Consider the following 21,312-nt stretch of genomic DNA (forward strand, 5'->3'; position numbering starts at 1 on the left):
ACCTGAAAGCTGGAAATTTCATGAAGATTATAACAGAATCACAGAGCTTCTCACTTCTATAAAACTAGTTGTAAAGTCACACCATCACTAGAAGTGACAGGAGGTCATTATGAAGTCAGGATATTTCATTGATTTACATGGAACATGTAACACTTTGGTGGTCTCAGTCTAGCTGCTTGTATCATCTGTAACACTAATTGGCTCCTGTCTTGGCAGATTCAAATGAATAAAAGAAATGAATATGGAGACTGAATTGAATTTCACTCATTTTGTAGGTAGGGCATTTAAGTCTTCATAACTAGCCCTGAAAATTCCTTTACAGTCTCCAATTTAAGAAAAAAATCTCAAAAACTTAACATCGACAAATCATACAAGTTCATATTATTACCTTTTGCCTAAACTAATATTCACCTCCTCCTATAATATTCACAAAGGACTAATATTACTTCTTCTCACCCTCCCACCCCCCTTTATTAGAGGATTTATTTTGAAGACTAATTGGATTAGACCAAACTATCCTTATGTCTTCAGAACACAAAGATGGAGGATACTATGGAGGACTGCAAGAGGGATATACTTATACGTGGAGAAAAGATGTTGCAGGAACTGTTTATGCTTTGAGAGAAAATAGGAGGAAGTTCACATTAGTACCAAAATGCTAGCGACTTCAGTGCCTTGAAAATAGGGGAGAAAAAAGCTCCATCAGAGGAGGCATTCAAGTCAGTTTGGAATGAGACAAAGATTTGGCACACTGTTCACAAGCTAAAGAACAAACAACAAACTCCTGCAATGTAAGGTCATGTCTTTTTACTTCATTTCCTCATGTGTCATGATTATGCCATTCTATCATCAACAGCATAAGTTATAGCACCTTTACCTGAAGTTGAGGATCAAACCAGTGCAAAAGCTTTGTTGGTGCTGTAATAAACAATTTGAGTAATATGTTAGTTTTAATTTCATCAACTTTAGGAGGAGGATTGTGGCAGTGAGAATATGTACTGATACAAAACCATTAGATTAAGAAAAGAAAAAAAAGCTTGCTTTTAATTTAGTTGTTGCAAAACTTTCAGGTTAAGAGAACAGCACTTCTTCAATAAATAACAGCACTAAATCAATCAATATGTTACAACAGTCTGACTTCAAAATTAAATTTAATGAAAAATGAAAAGAAATAACACTATTACTGTGTGGTCATTTCAGGAAAACACACAGAAAATACATTTGGATCATTTACAATGCACATGTGGATAGGACTGTAGGAAGATTTACAGTATTCCCAAGCTGACAAATTTAAGGTGTCACATTCTAACAACTGATGCAAAGAGTAAAAAAGTTCCCTGCTTTTCTCTTTTGCCATATAGGGACGTTGGAAATCGTTTTTGTGATAAAATTTTAGTTATCAAAGAATAAAAACTAAATCAAATCAAAGAAAAACTAAGTATTTGGCCAAACTTGTTCCTCAGGTAAGAGGCAGGAAAGAAATCGAGACTCTCTATTACAATGCATCTAGCATACACTCAAACCACTTTACAGAATTTCACACAAACAATAAAAGAAAAATTATATCATTACAATTTGCTTAATTTTTTATAGTATGCCACTTAGATCAATAAATTTTATGAAAATCAAACATGTTTTGAAAGACAAAGTACCAGTATCGGTGATGTTTAACCACACTTCTCACTAAGCATAATTTTGAAGTTTCACTTCCAAGTATTGAAAGAATGTATCATGTTCTACGTCATTCCACAAATCATTCACCTCATTTCTCTGCACACTTATTCTAACTTTTGTGACTGTTCTCAAAGTGACCAACTTCTCAGTGATTACACACCTATACTTTTGGCAGAATGAATACCTTTCTACCTTAATTTAAAATTACTTTTTTTCTGCTGACTATCTTGCCATTAAACTACAGAACATCATCTGTGCCAGCATTACAGAGTACTTCCATTTAACAGAAATCACATTCAGAAATCAACCCCAAAAAACAATGTGGCCCTCCATTAAGGTCAACTGTGAGGTGATATCTATTTCACCTTAGCCGGTATATTAGGATGGGCTCTTCTGGAACTTCCACTTCAAGAAAAGCTGCATTGGATACAGAGGATGGGTGGGGGTGGGGTGTGGGGAAATGTAACGAAAAGAAACAAAACGAAAAGAAAAAAATCAGCAGGAGGTACAATAAGCAAGACTCCATTACCACCTACATAGGGGTAGCAGCTAACCCAACCAGCTCTAAATTGTTGCACTTTGCATTTTCAAGAGGTTCACACTGTGCAGAATAACAGCTCCCACCTTCTTTAACACCCACTAAAGTTTAAAAATGAAAGAGAAGGAATTTTTAAGAACTTGCAATTTTGATGAATCATGCTGTGAATCTACCTACTGTAAAGAAGCAAGTTAGTTTGTGATCTATACTACATGAGTAACTGACAAGGCCAAGAAGAATTCTGTATCTTCTTCTTCTCAGTCATCCTGAACTTCTTCCTTGTTCTAAATACTTTTTGAAATTGAAAGAATTCAAGACAGCACTGAATACAATGGATTTTACAGTAATATTGCAAATGTTTGCTTATTTATTTTAATCATAGAATCATTAAGGTTGGAAAAGACCTATAAAATCATCTAATCCAACCTTAAATATTTTTTTCAACAGTGTACGTAAAAATTCCATCAATAACCAAGTAGTTAAAATGTTGCTATGCTTACTTCTTAGTAACTGGTATTTTCTGCTCCATTCAGTAATTCCCTCCTTCCATACTGAAACTTTCCCTAAATGACCATCAGCCAGATAGCTATGAAATTCCTTTAAATTGCTTGTAGTTCTTTAGAAGTTGGAATTACAGTATCATTTTAAAAAATGACAACTTAGAAGAAGATATCCTACATAACTAGACTGAAATACAAAAGGACTGCTTACATACATATTTAAACAGTAGGATTTCTAGTTTGTTTCTGAATAATCTGGAAATAGCTTAATTTTCTCACCGTCTTCATAATATTCTAAAACTCTTTGCAGTAACCCCATAACCCCAATGCTGCTATTTTGGTTACTATCTGAACTACTGAAAATGGTACTAAAGCTTTCAATTTTACTACATGAAAAAGTACTAGCAATAGGTACAACAGTACTGGTATTGTATATTCATATGTTCATATTGTATATTCATATGGTCTTGTTGTATATTCATATGGTCATATTGTATATGAAAGTACAAACTTTCAAAGTTCAGTCCCAAATTTTGAAAGAAAGTGTATTCCATTTTGAATCAATGCCCTACTTGCTCCCCGACAGGATCCTGAGAAAAAGAATTAAAATATTTTATCAAGTTCAGACTTAAACATTTATAAGACATACGTACCAAGGACCAATGTTGCAATCTGTTTAAAGTACTAGATAATCTCATTTTGTTTGATCCTCAAGCTAGCATGACAGTTTTTACTCCATATACTCTGCATCTGAAACAGGTTGCCCAGAGAGCTTGTGCAGTCTTCTTCTCTGGAGATATTCATAACCCACCAGGATGCCAACATGTGCAATGTGCTCTAGGCAATCCTGCTTGGCCGGGGTTTGTACCAGATGATCTTCAGAGGTCCCTTCCAACCTTGGCCATTCTGTGACTCTGATCTTTTTGCAAAATTTCACTCTTCTCCCTTTAGTCTTCTGAATAGCAGCTATAGATTGTTATTCACCAGGATGTCGACTACAAAGAAATTTGTAAAAATAATAATAATAATCACTCCAAATTGCTTGCAAGCACGCACTTAGTTGCAGTAGGAGAAAAACTTTCTCAATAAAAAACTAACATCGTAAAATTGCCTCTGCATTTTCTTTTAAATTCCTGCTTCAAATACTTCCTGCAGAATATCTGCAGAACTAGAAAGTCATTATAGATGGTATGCTAGCTTTATCAGATGTCCAGAGTTTCAACGTCCAGATGAATCACTTGATTTACACACACTTAGTAACTTGACATTCTAGCCCAGTAGTTTCACTATCCTAGTGACCGCCTTTTCAGAATTTCTCTTGTGCAGTTGTCTTCAAGACTGATATGTCTAAGGTAAGTATTAAATAGTAAATTTCTAATACCATATGTGAATCAGTTACAGATGTGACCACACAAAGTCAATGCTTCTTCCACTTTCAAAGGTATTTCATAAGGAAAAGAAATAAATCCTTCATTTAAATATATATTTGAGTAAAGAATGAACATGAAAGAAAATCAGAATTGTGGTGAAGTCCACCATTAAATATGAATCAAAGCTGCTTAAGAGATGAAAGAAAATCCCCCAGTCAACTTCATCTTTTATCACATCTAATTCAAATAGAGAGTGTAACAGATCCCTTTTAAAAAAATAGCTTCCAACTACATAGAGTAGTAGCTATCTTTGAAAGCTGTGTTAGCCTTTTAAGGTTTTGAGGATCTAAGTTGACTTATGTCTCTAACACAGAAAAAGCAGGAGCTTGAAAAAAGGCAATCTAAATAACAATAAAGCTTTTTTTTTTTTTTTAATTGTTTTGTTTGGAAAGATGACTGTCCTGGTTTCAGTTAGGACAGAGTTAATTTTCCTCCTAGTAGCTGGTAGGGTGCTATGTTTTGGATTAGGATGAGAAGAGCACTGATAACATGCTGATGTTTTAATTGTTGCAGAGCAGTGCTTACACCAAGCCAAGGACTTTTCAGCTTCTCGCTCTGTCCTGCCAGCGGGCAGGCTGGGGGTGCAGCAGGAGCTGGAAGGGGACAGACCCAGGACAGCTGACCCAAACCGGCCAAAGGGGTATTCCATACCATCTGACGTCATGCTAAACAATATATAGGGGTGGCTAGCTGGGGTGGGAGGGCCAGCTGCTCGGGGATAGGCTGGGCATCGGTCAGCTGGTGGTGAGCAATTGCATTGTGCATCACTTGTTTTGTGCACATTATTATTAGTAGTACTATTATCATTATTATTATTATTTTCCTGTCTTAATAAACTGTCTTTATCTCAACCCACAGGCTTCACTTTCCTGTTTCTCTCCCCCATCCCAGAGAGGGAGAGGGGAGGGTGAGCGAACGGCTGTGTGGTGTTTAGCTGCCAGCCGGGTTAAACCACAACAATGACTTAAATGTGAAATTTCTTTTCCTAACATCCTACTGGAATTTTTCTTGATGCAACTTGTGTCCATTGCCCCTCATACTTCTCTTTCAACTTAAATAATGGTAACTGAACAGATTTTTTTTATTATTATTTTTTCTGGTTAGCATAATCTAGAGACTTTCTAACTGAAGGCTTAAAAAAAAAAAAGTACTTTTGTTATTTACCCAGGGAGATTTCTGTGTCTTACAAACAAATCCCAAATAATCCTGACTATTCATGCATGTTAAATGCAGAAAAAAATATTCATATTGTCTTAAAACAGTCAAGTTGTGTATTGATGGCATTCATTTTGGCCAGAATTTCATTCTCTTCTTCATATGATCTCAATCCTTTACTTCCACACCACAAATTATATAGCTGAATTCAACTTCTAATCCTCACTAGGATACGTATTTAATTTTGGTGACATAATACTTTCCTAATTTTGACTTCTTTCTTGTGGTAAAGTCATGTTCAGGTCTCAAGGCTTTCACTGATCAATGGAACATACATTGTTTAAGAAACTAATTCCAATAGATTTTGTCACAGAGTAAGCGATTAACAAAACTGAAAGATTATCACATTGTTTTGGGACTTTTAACATAAGCTATCTAAATTCAGATAAGTGTTACTGATAACTTGGATTTAGAAACAGCAAATGTTTTCTACATCACATATGTCATTAAAAGCAGCTAGGGAAAAGAAGGATTAAAAATATCAAAATCCCTCTACTTCACATTATATCTATTCTCATCAGGGCAGAACTTTCACCATTAAAAAGAAAAGCCATGATGTTCTTGCTTGCCACTGCTTAGAAGCTCCATAGTAGAACTCCTTGTTGTGGTATTAGCTTTAATTGCAATTACTGTATGCTAGCTTGTAAAAATAAATAAATAAATAAAAGTAAATTTGGAGCATAAAGATCCTAAATTAATTTTATATCTGGAAACATTTTGTTCATTATATAGAATTTCTTCGTCCATTTTATCTGCAGTCCTTAACTGATCATTTTGGCAGCATCCCTAGAGAGAACATTAATTGTTCCAGGACAGTATTATTTTCCATTTCACTGAGTGACTGGCATTTCTGTCTTCATTTGCTTCCCTCTTTGCTTTGGATAAAGATCGTGTATCCAGAAACACAGCTAACCCCAGGGTTGAAGTATTTAGTTCAAAAAAACTTTGATACAATTAATCATGTTTTGAACACAAGGAAGCAGGCCAAGAGGAGAGTTTTAATTAACATTAGTTAGAAAAATATTCCTGATGTACAATTTGATTACCTTTTGCATAACATTGCCTTGATATTTCAAGTTCATTACAGTAACAGTAACTTGTATTGAAGTTCTGTGCATGATTATAAACCCTGTTAGCTTTTTCAAAATGCCACTACACTGCAGTCCTTTAAAGCTACTTTGTTTTCTTTTTATCCCATAAGAATGACAGGCAGAAAGACAGACAGACAGGCATATATTCTGTAACCATTAGATGTAAGAAAAGGTCATTTCCATTAAAAAAAAAAAAAGATAAAGATAAGAACTCTGTATTTTATAAACCAGTCTGGTTACAGCTGCTAGGAAAACTATAATCCTGAAACAAAAGAGATTTCAGCAAGTTAGTTCTATTCTACACTGAACAAAACAAAGAAAACACTTGCTGTTCAGCAGTATTTAAAAAACATACCAAAAAAAAAAAACTTACATATAAACAGAACCCAATAGGAATCTTAGAACTCCTGAAGTGCAAACCATCTAAGAAAGTCCAATGGCTAAAGCATTCAGGTTAATTAAAATTGAGTTTGTTACAGGCCAAAACCTGTCCTCAGCACTGAGTTATTCTCAGACTCACAAGCCACCTTTCTGATTGAAAAGAAATTCCATCCCACATACTCAAAACATTTATTTTGCAGCATTCATTTAACTCCTACATATACAGAATGCTACCATGACAACAACGTGTATGCTGGAAGCAAGTTAAATAGATCATATTCTGCAGTTAGATGCACTGTTCAGACATCTAAGTATGAATATTTCAATTTATATTTTGTGACAAATTTGCAACTCTGGGAAAATAAAAATCTAGAAGCACAAGGATGTGCTCTTCACTATACACCCGACCCAGTTTCTCATGATGTCACATACTGGATTTGCTACTACCTTGAAATCTTTCAGTTTTATGCATCTTGTCTTTATGAGCTTGGTTCAAACAAGAATGTATAACAGTAAAATTTATGGCATGGACTCTTACAGGCAAGACTTGAGTTCAAAGATGAAATTTCATGAGAATTTATCCTTATTTCTGACTGCTCCTCTGGTTTGGAGCCAAACCTTTCCAATTTAAAGCAAACAAACAAACAACCCAAAACACACAAAGGGGCTTAATTCCTTGAACTTTCTCTTTTAAGCTTTTCTGATACCAAATGTTAGAGGTAAATATATTTAACAAAGTGAGCCATGAATTTTTACAAGCACTAGTAAACAGCCAGCATATTAAGAACTACAACTCAGTTAGACCTTGCGAGTCAACTGACTTACAGTAAGAAAACAAACAAACCAACACCCACAACAGAACAAAACAAAACAAAAAAAAGAACACCAAGAAAAACGTTGGAAACCCTGGAATTTTCCAGCTTGTATATATGCTATCTCAAATAGATAGCAATGTAGTAATAATGTGACCTGGAAAGTACTATTTGCCTTTGCCCCGACCTGGTGACAGCTTGGAGTAACAACTAAGCCAATAAAGAACTTCTCACCACAGAGTTTGTGTGTCTTTTCCCTAACCACTGGCTGCAACCAAACTATACACACCAGCTTCATTACATCCCCACAGAAAGGGTTATTGTTTACAAAAACAAGAACAAAAACAAATAGAAGAGATGACCTTGGAACATGGCTGTCACTTCTTTGGTGTTGCAAATCAGTTTTTCTTGGCTAAAGCTATCTGATTCTTTGCATCACTACATCAATGACTTTAATCTATTTCCATCTTCTTTCTAATTTGGGTCAATCAAGATAAAACAGGACCCTGTCCAAATTCATTTATAAACCTAAGGAAGATTAACCTTTAAGGGCTAAACTATAAGTTTGTTTCATTGTAGTTTAATAAGGAATAAAGGTCAGCTGAGGTTTACTCAGCTAAATAATAATTGCATCATTACATAATATACGTTAATAGTTTCTGATAGTGAATTTCCTCAGACACAATTTGGAACTTGTATTTAAGAGAGTGTATAGCAAAGTTACTTCATATTTCGTGATGTCCTTGACACCTTGCTTTGATATTGTAGATTATCTTTTGTCTTGGAGCTTTGCAAAAGGTAAATAGTCACCCTGATAGCTGCTACCCAACAGAGAGCAGTTTGGTTTTCAGATATCACAGATCTGGAAGGTACCCTAAGGGATCATTTAGTCCTATCCCTTACCTCAAGGCGGTTCTTTTTGGGACAAATAATTGTGTAGTATTTTAAAATGCAGCAAGACTGCTTTTGCTTTTCTTTTTTTTTTTTTTTAAAGCTCCTTAGTGCAAATAAAAATTCTACCGGCTACACTATATAAAATATTTGCAATTATTTCTGGTGCTCCAAAAAGCCATACTCTCACTGGTCCAGGCTCCCCTATCCTTTATTAATTATTATTATTATTTTTAAAAAATATCAGTCTCAACATCTGTGAAACCTGATCGACTATGTTGGCTGGAAACTCTAGGACACACCAAGTACTCAGTTGAGTTTTCTTCCAATCAGTGTTCTTATTATACTGGCATTCAAAGTAGCATTGTCACTAGCACAGAAATGGTTCAGTTGTCATCTAGCAGAAACTGGCATTTAGCAGATTCAGTAAACAGTGACCAAAATAACCAATTATATATAATTTTCCTGAGTACCTCAGGATCTCTGGATGAGTATAACTACAACAGTCAGATAGTAATATGATTAAAATCTGAGCTACAGGACCATATGACTATACTTTAGATCCTTATCACTCTATCTCCAGATTAACAGTAAGCACTATATCTGTAACAAGGTCATTTTCCACAGCATGTGGATATTAGATATCTGACATTAAAAAGGTGTTTTCTTACTGAAAGAATTTAAATATGTCTCAGGCTTATCACCACATTAAATAATGAGATACTACTGTTGCAGAGACATGTAATAATACAGCATGTAATAATACAAATTTGCCTACTTACTACCAATTAAAATTCTTATTTCAGAATAGAAAAGCACAAGATGTTTCAATGAAATCTTCATAAATTGACAAGATCCTTTATTTTCACCCCTTCGATAACCCTTACCATTCTTCTACAACAGCCACATGCAAGTAAGCATGTGAAACGCCATAAAGCACGTGAAACACCATACAGCATGTTTGTCCTTTACCGTGTGCTCTAGTCCCTATTAAAAGGGATTCAGACACTTGAAGAAACCTTAGCATATTATCAGCCTAATTAGCAATGTATCTTAAAATCAAGTTATACTGCCTTCAGTTAGAGAAAGCACAGCTGCCTTGGCAAAGTTAGCAAAGCATACAATAAAGGATTGTAACGCGTAACAGTCTTTTTCAAGTTCCTCTCCATGCTAACATGAAGACTTCTGTCAAGCACAGAACATGTTCAGAGCTACTACTTTAGAAAGTCACTTCTTTACTTACTTGCTCTCTTCCTAGCTTAGATTAGTGCACACGCAATTATCTAAAGCCACAGCAAGTGGTGAAACAGAGCATGGCCGTAACACCTGCCATCTATCCTTAAAATACTCATTTTTTCCTCCCTCACCACTCCTGATTACCATTGGTGTGAGCAAAGCTGGGCCCTCAGATATCACAAAATAGGTACAATTCTCACACTATTGAGGAGATGGAAAATAAACTCCATCCTACTCCAACAAGACAGGTACTGATAATCAGTAGCAGCCTCATTTTACTTACTTGAGTACAACATAAAGGAGGCCTTGAGGATGCTCAGAGGGCTGGAGCACCTCTCCTATGACAGCACTGGGTTGTTCAGCCCAGAGAAGAGAAGGCTCTGGGCAGACCTTATAGCAGACTTTCAAAACTTGAATAGGGCTTATAAAAGAGATGGAGACTTTTTACACGGGTATATAGCGATAGGACAAGGGGAATGGTTTTAAACTTCAAAAGGGTAGATTTAGATCAGATATAAGGAAGAAATTCTTCACCATGACGGTGGTGAGGCCCTGGCCCAGGCTGCCCAGAGCTGTGGCTGCCCTATCCCTGGAAGTGCCCAAAGACAGGCTGGATGGGATTTGGGCAGCCTGGGCTGATGGGAGGTGTTCCTGCCCATGGCAGGGGGTTGGAACAGGATGGACTTTAAGGTCTCTTCCAACCCAAACCATGCTATGATTCTATGAACTTCGTTCCATATGGCTACTCCCACCATAACAGATGGTGTAACTATGTGTTACAAGTTTACTTCTGGTGTACTGTTTTCTGTCAGAATGACTGTGGTTAAACAGTAAAGATGGTATCTGCCCATTCCTGTTCTCCTTTCCTTGCTGCTTGCTGACAAAGCTCAAGGAGAATACTGCTGAAGATTGCTCACATATTGCTGGCTTCTTGATCACCGTTTTTCCTTTCTACTCCTCCATATTGCAGCAGCTGAATAGACTGTGCTGCTGTTTAGGAAGACAGAATAGGAGACTGCTGAGAGAAGCTAGCAACAGAACAGATCCACAACCAAGCTGCAGAAGTGATAAGGATTAACTAAGTAAGCCCTTCGTAGTAACTTGGAATACATTTGCACAGTTTTTTTCCTTCCTCAGACAAAACTACATGTACATAAGCAGGTACATAGCAGTCTTCAGTGACCTTTAGTCCTTTCGTTCCTCTTCCCTCTGTTGCCAATGACACATAACCCCTTTTTTAAAAAATAGTATCAGAAGTTCAGTTCCCATTTTTAACAAGTGTTTTTTTTTTTTTTCAAATCAAGCTTCTCATATTATTAAATAGAAAAAATATTTTTGAAACATATCATCCATACATGCTTTAACTAACACATTTTAACATGATTTCACAGTAAGTGTTACTGTTTCTCTGTTATCTTTTTGTACGTGTGTTTGACTGAAGCAGTTTGATTACCTTGAGTTCTGAGCTCTCTGGTTGGTCATAATTGTCGATGTTCACCTCAGTTCCAGAAGCTGCTCAGTAACTAAAAAATAAATAAATAAAATAAAATCTAGCATTTCCTCCGCGGTAAATCTTTATTCCTTGGGAATCAACATTCATGAATTTAAAAAGCAACAAATACAACCACCACCACAAACAACCACCACAACAAACAAACAAACAAAAAACCTTGAACTCTCCCACTTAGAATCCACACAGAACTGAGGAACTCTATATTCACACAAAACCCTTGTCCCTAGCTAAGAGAAGTGACTGCATATTTATCATTAAGTCAGTAAAAATGTTGATTATCACAGCTGATTTTCCATAAAACTTCACTTTCACTGTACACAGCCAGCAATCTTATTTACATTATACCAGAAGTAGATTAAGGCTCTAAATGGTCTTATGACAGTACATATACCATTAGCAATTTACATCAGTACTCATTTAAAATACAAGATCCATTTATATCATAATCATTTGATATAAAAGAGGGCTGAGACAGTGGCCTGAGGGAAGTATAATAAACCTGCAAAAGGACTTGCATGTAATGATAACAGGAATTTAAAATTTTTTAGTGATAGCAGGAAATACAGTGTTGCATGCAATGCAATACACTTGAACAACAAAACATGAAGAAGAAATTCCATGGAATCCAAAGAAAGGGGGGAGGAAGTAAAATGGAGATAAAGAAAAGGAATAAAAAAGGAATGCAAATTCTGTCTAGAAAAACAGAATTGGATTCTTGTCTCTAGTGCACTCCTAAAAAATTCAGTGTAGACATCCAGAAACCATAACTAAATATAATAGTTATTACTGTGAATAGAGTGAATATGAAAAAGGACACATCAAACCAGCTCTATTATTAAAGTAACATTAAAAAATGCCAATCAAAATTTTTCAAGAATGCCAGTATCACATTTTCTATGAAAAGCTTTTCCCGAACTACCCAGTTATCTGAGTTTGTTGTTTATTTACAACAGAATTTTTTCTTGCTCCAGCTAAGATATGAATGTCCTTAAAAAAAGACATTTTATTAGTGACCTGACAGTCAAATGTTCTACAAATATTAAATAAACGATTTTGATGTTGTTTCAGAGAGCAAAGCCATTGAATGTACTAGCAGAATGTCCTTTTGTACCTTCTTTTCTGCACTATATTCTTAACTTTAACAGCAAATCAAACAGCCACAGAAAAAGATGAATTCCTATTCTTACTTATCCATGCTAGCATCATGTCATTGTAATAACAAGGGATGTTTGTACTACTGAGATAGGGATTAAAGAAGGTAAATCACCAAACATCTCTATTAGTAGTCAAGGAAGGCCTACAGCTTTTTGCTCATAGTTCCCAAGTTTAAGATGAACAAATACTTCTATACCAACGACATCAAATGCAACTAGATTTGTCTCCCCTCACCCCAAAGAGGGCATCCAAAGTTGAACATTACTTCAAAAAACATTTTTTTTTTTTAAACCTTAAGCGAGCATCTTGAGTTTAGTCTAAAACTTCATTGCAAATTTCTGATTTCATGAAAACAAGCTCTGAAATTCTTATTTTTGGAGCCATATAAAAAAAATGCTTCTCATGGCAGTAGCATACAACTTAAACGCTATTGAAGGTTTCATTTTCACTGTTTATATTACTTTCATTTTTAATTAGCTCTTTGATAAAAAAGCCGAAAGAGATGACAGGCATCACTTCCAAATACAAAGACATGCTTGACTATTCCTTCCATGCATGTACTAAACATTTGAGTTTGATCAAGGTAAACAAAATAAAAACACATTTGGAAAATTACTACACTTTGTTTGCTCCACACAAAGGTAAATTTAGATGCTCATGTTAAAGAATTTATTACAATTATTCAAGGATTGATGTGTAATAATTTAACTGATTATCTGTTGCATTTTTTAGATAAATATTTCCAACACAAAGATATCAATTGCCAGGCCATAAGCACTGGATAAATTAAAGTATGAACTGTTAGTGTACAGCATCTTTATAAAATACCCAGTTATAAATCCCAAATTAAGATATATTTCATTTCATGCCAATACAAAAACAACGAACTCACAGATGCTTCACTGAAGTTACAGCACATGTATTTCATAATTTCAGAAAAAAGTTACGATTTTCTGAATAATTTAGGTCTAGGTAGATTGAGTGCCTCAGGAAATGCTTTTATGATTTAAATCTCTTCTTGACTCCTCCTCTATAAAGATGAGATACATATTTAATTCAAGCTATTCTCAGTCATTCCTTCTCCCCCTTAGAAAGGGCATTCTAGCTGCCAAATATCACAGCAACATGGCAGCAAGAAAGAGCTGTGATCCATTTCCCAACTGTGCTTGGATAATGGATGCAAGTATATTTTCACGCAGATTACAAAATAGGGAGGTCTTCACTGAATTTTAGCTATGATTTATTTTGTAAAATGGAGATCAGCCTAAACAAGGGGAGGGGAGGGAGAAAGGACCAATCAGTTATATAAAAGATATGACAACAACATGCATTAATTTATGGTGTAAAAGACATCTTTTGAGATTATTTCAGCCACTGTTCAATCAAGTCATTATCTTTTTTCTTAGTAAAGCCCATTAAAAAAATATCCAAATGCCAACATCAAAATGAAATAAGAATTATGTATTGCTAAATTATAAAACAACCTTAATTATAAAACAACCCTTAATGTAGAAGGATCAATTCTGCAAGCACGGTGAAATTTTGAAAATGTGTATTTGGCAAGAAAAAAAACATTCAGTTTTCTGAAAATTTCTCAGGAGACGTTAAATTTATGTATCACCTACTTACTTGAATTCATGTAATTAACACTGCAGACATGCTCACATTCTATAGCAGTGACCTATACATAGATTGATATTAGTTGCTTAGATGTGAGAGTGTATTTCCTGCCTGGAAAGTAGTAATGAGGGCTCACACTTAGAGATCCCAAGATCCTGTAGAAAGGCCTCATCCAAGTATGTTATCAAACACTGCATCACACATGTAACAGTGTTGTGACTAGAAGCACTGAAAGACAGATGCTCACAATTACCAAAGCTTCACTGTCAAATCCAAGTTTTCAGAAACAATTTTTCCTCACCAGTAACCTGTGTTTTTCCACAGCCTCAACAGTAGTCTCCTCAAAGAGTGTTATATATGCCATGACTATGTATAACACTTCAAATATCAACTTGAGTCTAAAACATTCATTACAATTAAGGAAGTTATACATAGACCAAGTTACCTCGATTCAGTTACAGCACTAAGGAACACAGAGTTGAATCCCCCTGTCTTTCTGATGTTACACATGCCACTTTGACAGGTATTTTCCCTTTTCTTTTAGATCTTTCTGAGCACTTCAAGAAATCAGGTTGGTCACTTGGGTAGAAGATCCATTTTGGCAATTTTGCTTGTGTATCTTTTCAATCTCCCATTACCATAATTTGATACCTCAGTACCAAATCTGAAATAATGTGTTATTTTCTTATAATTCTAATGGATTGTGATTACTCCCTAGGTTCTTCACTGCACTTCCACCATATCTGAACAGGAAATTTCTTCCTCTCAACACTTCCGTTCATCCTCAGACACAAAAAATAAATCAAGTTCATGCTGCATTTGCTACAATGGTATAGAGTTCTACACATACACATTAAATTACACTCTGAAGCTCTGCAAAACTGTCTGCTGCTATTTTAGACTTTCTGGGTTGAATACACTGATTCTGTATTGCATCAATATACAGCATAAACATAATACAATTTTTGAGTCTGTGGTAGCCTTTGCCTCCTCCAAAATGCCCTACGGTTAATGAAGAATGGCAGGCCAGACACACACCTACTGCCTGTTTCATTGCAAAATGACAGTGTTTCAATCAGGGAAAACTGATACCTGTTTTTGTTTTGAATTGAATTGCAACTTCAAATATGAAGCCGTAATGGTGCAGCATATACAGTGAGTACTAATCTAGCTGAATGTAAACACATTTGCAGTTTTTTCAGATACTGAAGGAAGAACAGATATGGCCAAGTAGATCAGTCTTTGTCAGAATTACTTCAGTTACTTACTACGTGCAATGCATACTGTCACTGGGAAGGTTGTGTTTCCTTGGCAACTATCAAATACATTGTTAATGTCCCTGAAGAATTTCTGGTCAATAATGATTTGAGTTTTAAAGCTTATTTTTAAACTACCTTCTTGGTTAGTTTAATCCTACCTCCAGCTTGTATTTTTAATTGATTACTGTCAGGTAGCTGAACATTTTTAAGGAGGAAAGGTTTTTAATCTATACCTTAGTTCTCTTCAGAGATTTAGAGCAGCACATGAAGACATCAGAGATGTAAATGAGATATAAGAACTTGCAAGAAACCTACCCAATCTTTTATGACAGAAATCTAGAACCAAACTGAATTAAGGTAAACACTTCAATTACTTGACAAACACTAATTCCCATTTAAGTGTTTTTCTGTTGGATAACTACTATATTGATAACATAAAATGCATATGCCATTTTATTACAGAAATCAGGGCAATGACTAAAGATACTGAAGTAGAATGATAAAAAGCCTGCTTTGCATTCAGCTGGCCACCAAGACAACCAAATAATATTAGCTAGAAGTTTTGAACACCCCTAAGGCTACCACAGACTACAGTGTACTGAGATTAAAGGCTTGTTCTTAAACTAAAAACTTCAAGTTCCATGGGTGACTTAGCACAATAAAAATAGCTACATACACTATGACATGGTTAGAAACTCCCAAGCATGAAAACCTCAATCACAGGTTGGGAAAAAAAAAAGAAAAAAAGAAAATAATAAACTATTCCCAAGAAGGAAAAAAAAAATACTTGAAGGATTAATAAGTTTTCTCAGGTCCTGCTCTCTAGCACCATGCTTTTTCTTTGCTGCCTCAAAGGAGCTGTTCAAAAGGAGTTATATCACTCATAAGCAGTAATGGAAGCATGGTCTCTTCTCCTTACCTGTTATTTTATTCCTTATTCTTGTAAGGATCAGTAGGGTCATATACAGAATCAAAATTTCAGTTTCAGAATGAAGTCAGTAATTCAAATGGAATCTTAAAAAAAAATCACAGTACAATTAAACAGAAAGAACTTGAAAAAAGAGCCCTCTCAAAAATAAAAAAGCCAAAACTTCCCTGCATGCAGAGTTGAAAAAAAAAAAATAACCTCGTATACATAGTTGAGTAGGAGAGTTTTCAGTTAATCCTCATTTCTATTTCTCACAAGGACGAGGAAGAGAATCCTATAAGCCAGAAATCTAGCGTTCGGCACATGGAAACAAAACCACCACAAAAGACAAGTTCACCATATTGTGATTCTTCTTGACCTTTAAAATGCCTGATTTTCATAACCACCACAGGCTTCTGCTGCTGGGAAATACAAACCATCAAAAAAGAATGTAACTGCCCAAAGAGAAATATTATCCATTTTAACTTAATCTCCGTCAGCTTCACTTAGTCATATTTTTTTGCTTACAAAAATCATTCCTGATGAGATATAAACAATATTGTTTCCAGGTTCAAACTTACAAACTATTTAGCTGTGTTACTCACCAATGCTGACTAAGAAAACACAGGTAATCAGATTGACACTAACATCAGTAAGCCTGTGAACATACACAAATTCAAAATAATTATTTTACTTTTATCAAAGGTATCACAAACATTCTTTGAAAGCAATTGAAAAAAATTACAAACAGTAACAGCCATGTTTTAACACAGGACTCTGACACCAGTGGGAGTTCCTTTTCCTCGTCTAGTCATAAGTGTTATTTTTACAGTATTAGTAAATAGCTGGACCATTTTTAATACCTCTCATGACTTTTGCCTCCACATGGTACTTACCTTTGTCAATATAAGTTCTAACTGCCTTCTTTCCTTTCAAGTTTAATGACAGATTTAAGAGCCTGTGTACACTAATACTTCAGACTGAAGGTTATCAATCTTTCCCAGTAGTCAGCCTCTTCACAAATTTGATCATAATTTGCTGATTCAAGAGTCTCCTGTCACCCTCTATATTTTAGTGTCCTTGAGCACTGCTGCCATCTCTGTACATGCTTATCCCTTCATTTAACTCAATCTGTGTCACACTTCAGTTATCGGTTTCCTTCAGCATCTTTGCAAGGCTGTTATCCAGATTAAAACTAAGATCTCATTACTTAACTTCTCTGCCAACTTACTTAAGGGTTAATTTTGCAACTAGTTACCTTCTTGTAAAGTGCACCTTAACCTACCCTACTAGAAATGTAGCAATCTCTACAGCTCTTCAACTGTATCTGCACATTTTTATCATAGAAAATTGCCTTTAATATAACCTCCAAATAAAGTTGACACTGCCCTGCTGTAATTTCCTTATTTATTTGAAGTATCAGCACACAGGAAAAAGTACTAAAATCTCTGCATATGTAATTATGTTATTTCTGGAAGATAATTTGCATCAAATTTCAGAAGCGTCATTTTTCTCTTCACAATAAATTTCCAATAAGGTGTCAATTCTAGGACTCTTACTGAAGATAAGAGCATTTCTACAATGTTCTGATTTCAGGATATTACTTAAGATATCATTTCTGCCCTATCATTCTAACAGGAGAAAAAAAATTCTTCATTCTCACCAGTGTAAGTTTTGGTCCCTGATGGGAAACAAAACAATCATGAAAGGTTACACAAAGTTGGAAATTCATAATAAAGCTGTTGATGGTAATAATGATAGGCTTTCGTTTCTGTTAACTCAACATGAAGATGAACTATATGAGTCATCAGGAGAATATACTGTATGTACATTAAAGTCAGAACCCAGTAAAACATGCATCTATTTACAGAGATCTTAATATTTCCTACTGACAAACAGTAGCAGAAGAGAAGTGTACAATAATACTTGCTATGACAACAAGAAAAATTACGAGGGAGTTGCAACAATTTAGGTCTGTTTATTTACTTAATACCAAACATTCAAATCCCCTACACCTTCTCAGATCAATGTCTTCACTACTTTTGTATAAGGTGCTCTTTTGCTGCTGTCTGATGACACAAATCAAATTTAAAATGATTAACACCACATTACTTTCCTCGGGACTTTATCACTTTTTTTTTTTAATACTATCCAAAGGAATTAAAAAGTTGAGCCATTTATTTTAAAATTAACCTCTCTTGATGTAGTAGTAGATGCCCCTACACTACCCAAATTAATAGAAATAGGCAAAAGGACTTCTCTTAAGATTACACGACCACCCCACCTGAAGTGACTAGTATGATCTGCCTTGTGGTTCTTAAAGGGCAAATATCATAGAAATACACTTTTAGTTGTTGAATACTAAGATTTTTGGGGGAGCTTATTAAATCTGGAATATGTTTCACTTGAAGAGATGAGTTCTTTTTTGTAAAGAGTAATCTATAACAAAAACCACTAGAAGGCAGTCCAGTTATTTCCTTCAGAGCTGGTATTTTTCCTCACATCTAAAGCTTTGCTGCAGTAGAATCTCAGCCAAAAAAAAAAATACTTTACAGGAAAAAAAGAAGCCAATTGGTTTTGTAAGCTATAAAGGTTAAAATACTTCTGTGAAATATTCCCCTTGGAAAGCCTGGAAGCAACCTTTTTTCTCCAAAATTTTATGACAGCTGGTAAAGCAAGTAAACATATGTTTTTGGTATTTTTATTTTGACTAAATAAAAATCACTGATCTGACTTATTAACACTGATTCCCTCACGATAAAACGAGTTCCCTGCTGTTTTACCCACCTCTTACTATACTTTAGCAATTCCTCCTTCAATTTCCACCAGCACACCGAAGAATACGAACTACAGTTACTTTATAACAAATAAAAAATAAATTAAAAAATTAAGAACTAGAACAAGAAAATTCTAAACTTGGAGAAGCTGAGAATTGCTAGATGAGAGAAACCAGAACACAAGGTTTTTAATACACTCTCCTCTCTATCCATGGGGAGATAGACAGGTACATGGTTTTCTCCAGTCCAGAAAATCCTTGCAGCTGACAAAAAAATCTCTCATAATGCTTTTTAATCCCTCTTTTCCATTAGACTGGCGTCCCACTGTGCCCTCTGCTCCAGGCAGGCACCTTCCCTGGAGTAGTGAACTCACTACTTACCAGCTTGTCCTAGACTGTTTACCAGAAGGACACACAAATTTTGTTTTGTTAATCTTAAACAAGGTGCACTCTCCTTCTCCTTTAAATCATTTAAGTTATGACCCAGAGCGTACACACAACACAACATAAACTAGAAACTTTCATCCCTGCTAAGCTACAAAAATTATTTGGAAGACTACAAGTAATCACCAGCAAGTTCAGCAGATTTACTACAGAAGCTCTAGTATTGATAAACTCTCCCAGCTACTCTCATAGCACAAAAACTGGCTCGCAGAGGGTAAGTGCCACGCTTAACTACACAGAGCAAGTCCTCTCAGAACAGTTCAACAGCTACTTCTGGATGATATTTTTAGGCATCCCTTACTTCCTCCTGAAGAATTTTCTGTCCTCTAAATGCTTGCAGAGATCAAGTGTTAAACTAAAACCAGTGTTACCTTTCCACAGTTTCTCTGCTTTCCTTAGAGAGTCAAACATCACAGCACAAACCACAGGCAATGCTCTCATAATCTTGCACCTTGGCAGCAAGCAGAACTTTCTGTACGGCTTAACATTAAATGGGATTAATAATGTATGAGATTGTCATTTGATGGTATAGGGAGAGAGATTAAGCTATGTAAGAAGAAAGAAGAGGAATTAATTTACCACTCTGAAAATGAAGGGCATGTTTACTTGTCCAAAAGTTAAATTGGCAAGTGTATTTATGACTGCAGGCTACCCCAAAACTCTCATTAGTTAGTTCCAAAGTTTTATCCAAAGAGCAGTCTCATTGCTTCTTCCAGGCCATAAAAAGCCCTGAAGAACCAATAAGACTTAATGAAATACATATCTGTTTTTCACACTGCATTGGAAGAGTGAAGTAACTATGGTGAAGTTTACTGCTAAAAGTAGTAAAGTAGTAAAGTTAAGATTCCACTTTTATGTATTGGAATGGGATGAAAATCAAAACTACAGAATAAAATGAGAACTGGATGGCCTGCACTAAAGATGGTAGAACAGAAAAATTAACTTTAAAGAAAAACATCATCCATCATTATATCCTTTTATTTGGGTTGAAAAAGAGGGAATACTAGACAACATTTCTCTTAAAAGTAGCAGCAAAGGAAATGAAGATTTTAGAAGAAATTGTCAATTGTGCGGCAAATGATCCCTCAATTTAACAGTTCCACAGCACAAAGGATTATACTGTCTTTATTTAAAGTCAACATTTGTGGGCTGCTGAATAATGAAGAGGGGCAAAGTCAAAGTATTCAGCAATGCTCCTATTTTCTAACAAGACTGAGCACAGCTAACTCCTTGAATAAAAGAGAAGGCAACATTTTGAAGACAGACCTTAATAAGGATTTTTCAAGCACAACTGAGCAGTTACGGAAACCAAAGAACATTTGCTAAGCTCTGATCGTGCAGTAAAATGTGACTTTGAAAAAAGTAATTTTCTTACCATAACAGGAAATAAAATAAAAAGACCCCTCTTCACAATGGAATTGCTCGTTCACTGCCAGCCACTGAGTACCCTTCTACTTCAGAGGAACAGAAGTAATCATTTTCTTCTTCCACTGCTGAGAAAGTTTTTTTTTTCCTCCAGTACTACAGAGAATCAAGACAGATTTTTTTTTTTTAATTCACATAATAAATCTAAGCAATGAACTGATGAATTATTCTTGCTATGTTTTTCCCTATGCAAAATATTATTGCTTGAGATCTGATACAGAGATAACCCACTGTGTTTAGTGTTTTAACACACTAAACATTATCACCTCCTTTGCTAAAGCCTCACAAAGTTCCACGAAAACAAACATGTTGCAGATGTCATGCAGTTAGCTTGAAAACTTCCAAATCAACAGCGGTCAGCCAAGCGTTAGATAGCATGCACCACATGGGACTTCAGCATCTGAGTTTTGAGATTTGCTGTTGTGCATGTCATGCGTCCAGAAGT

At 35.4% G+C, this 21,312-nt stretch overlaps 1 long non-coding RNA gene across 3 annotated transcripts in view; it reads right to left on the reverse strand.

Moving 5' to 3' along the window:
- Positions 1-21,312, reverse strand: part of LOC121077535 — a 112,062-nt gene that overhangs the window by 70,542 nt on the left and 20,208 nt on the right. For 2 of the 3 annotated variants that reach the window (XR_005824120.1, XR_005824118.1), the window contains exons 3-4: positions 3,366-3,707; positions 811-2,091 (exon numbers count right to left, since the gene is read on the reverse strand). The exons of the other annotated variant lie outside the window; for it this stretch is intronic. This is a non-coding gene — a long non-coding RNA (uncharacterized LOC121077535). Of the gene's footprint in view, positions 1-810; positions 2,092-3,365; positions 3,708-21,312 lie in introns of those variants that run through there. 3 annotated transcript variants of the gene reach the window in all.

Source organism: Cygnus olor, chromosome 13 (genome assembly GCF_009769625.2).
Source record: "Cygnus olor isolate bCygOlo1 chromosome 13, bCygOlo1.pri.v2, whole genome shotgun sequence".
Classification (NCBI taxonomy): Eukaryota; Metazoa; Chordata; class Aves; order Anseriformes; family Anatidae; genus Cygnus; species Cygnus olor.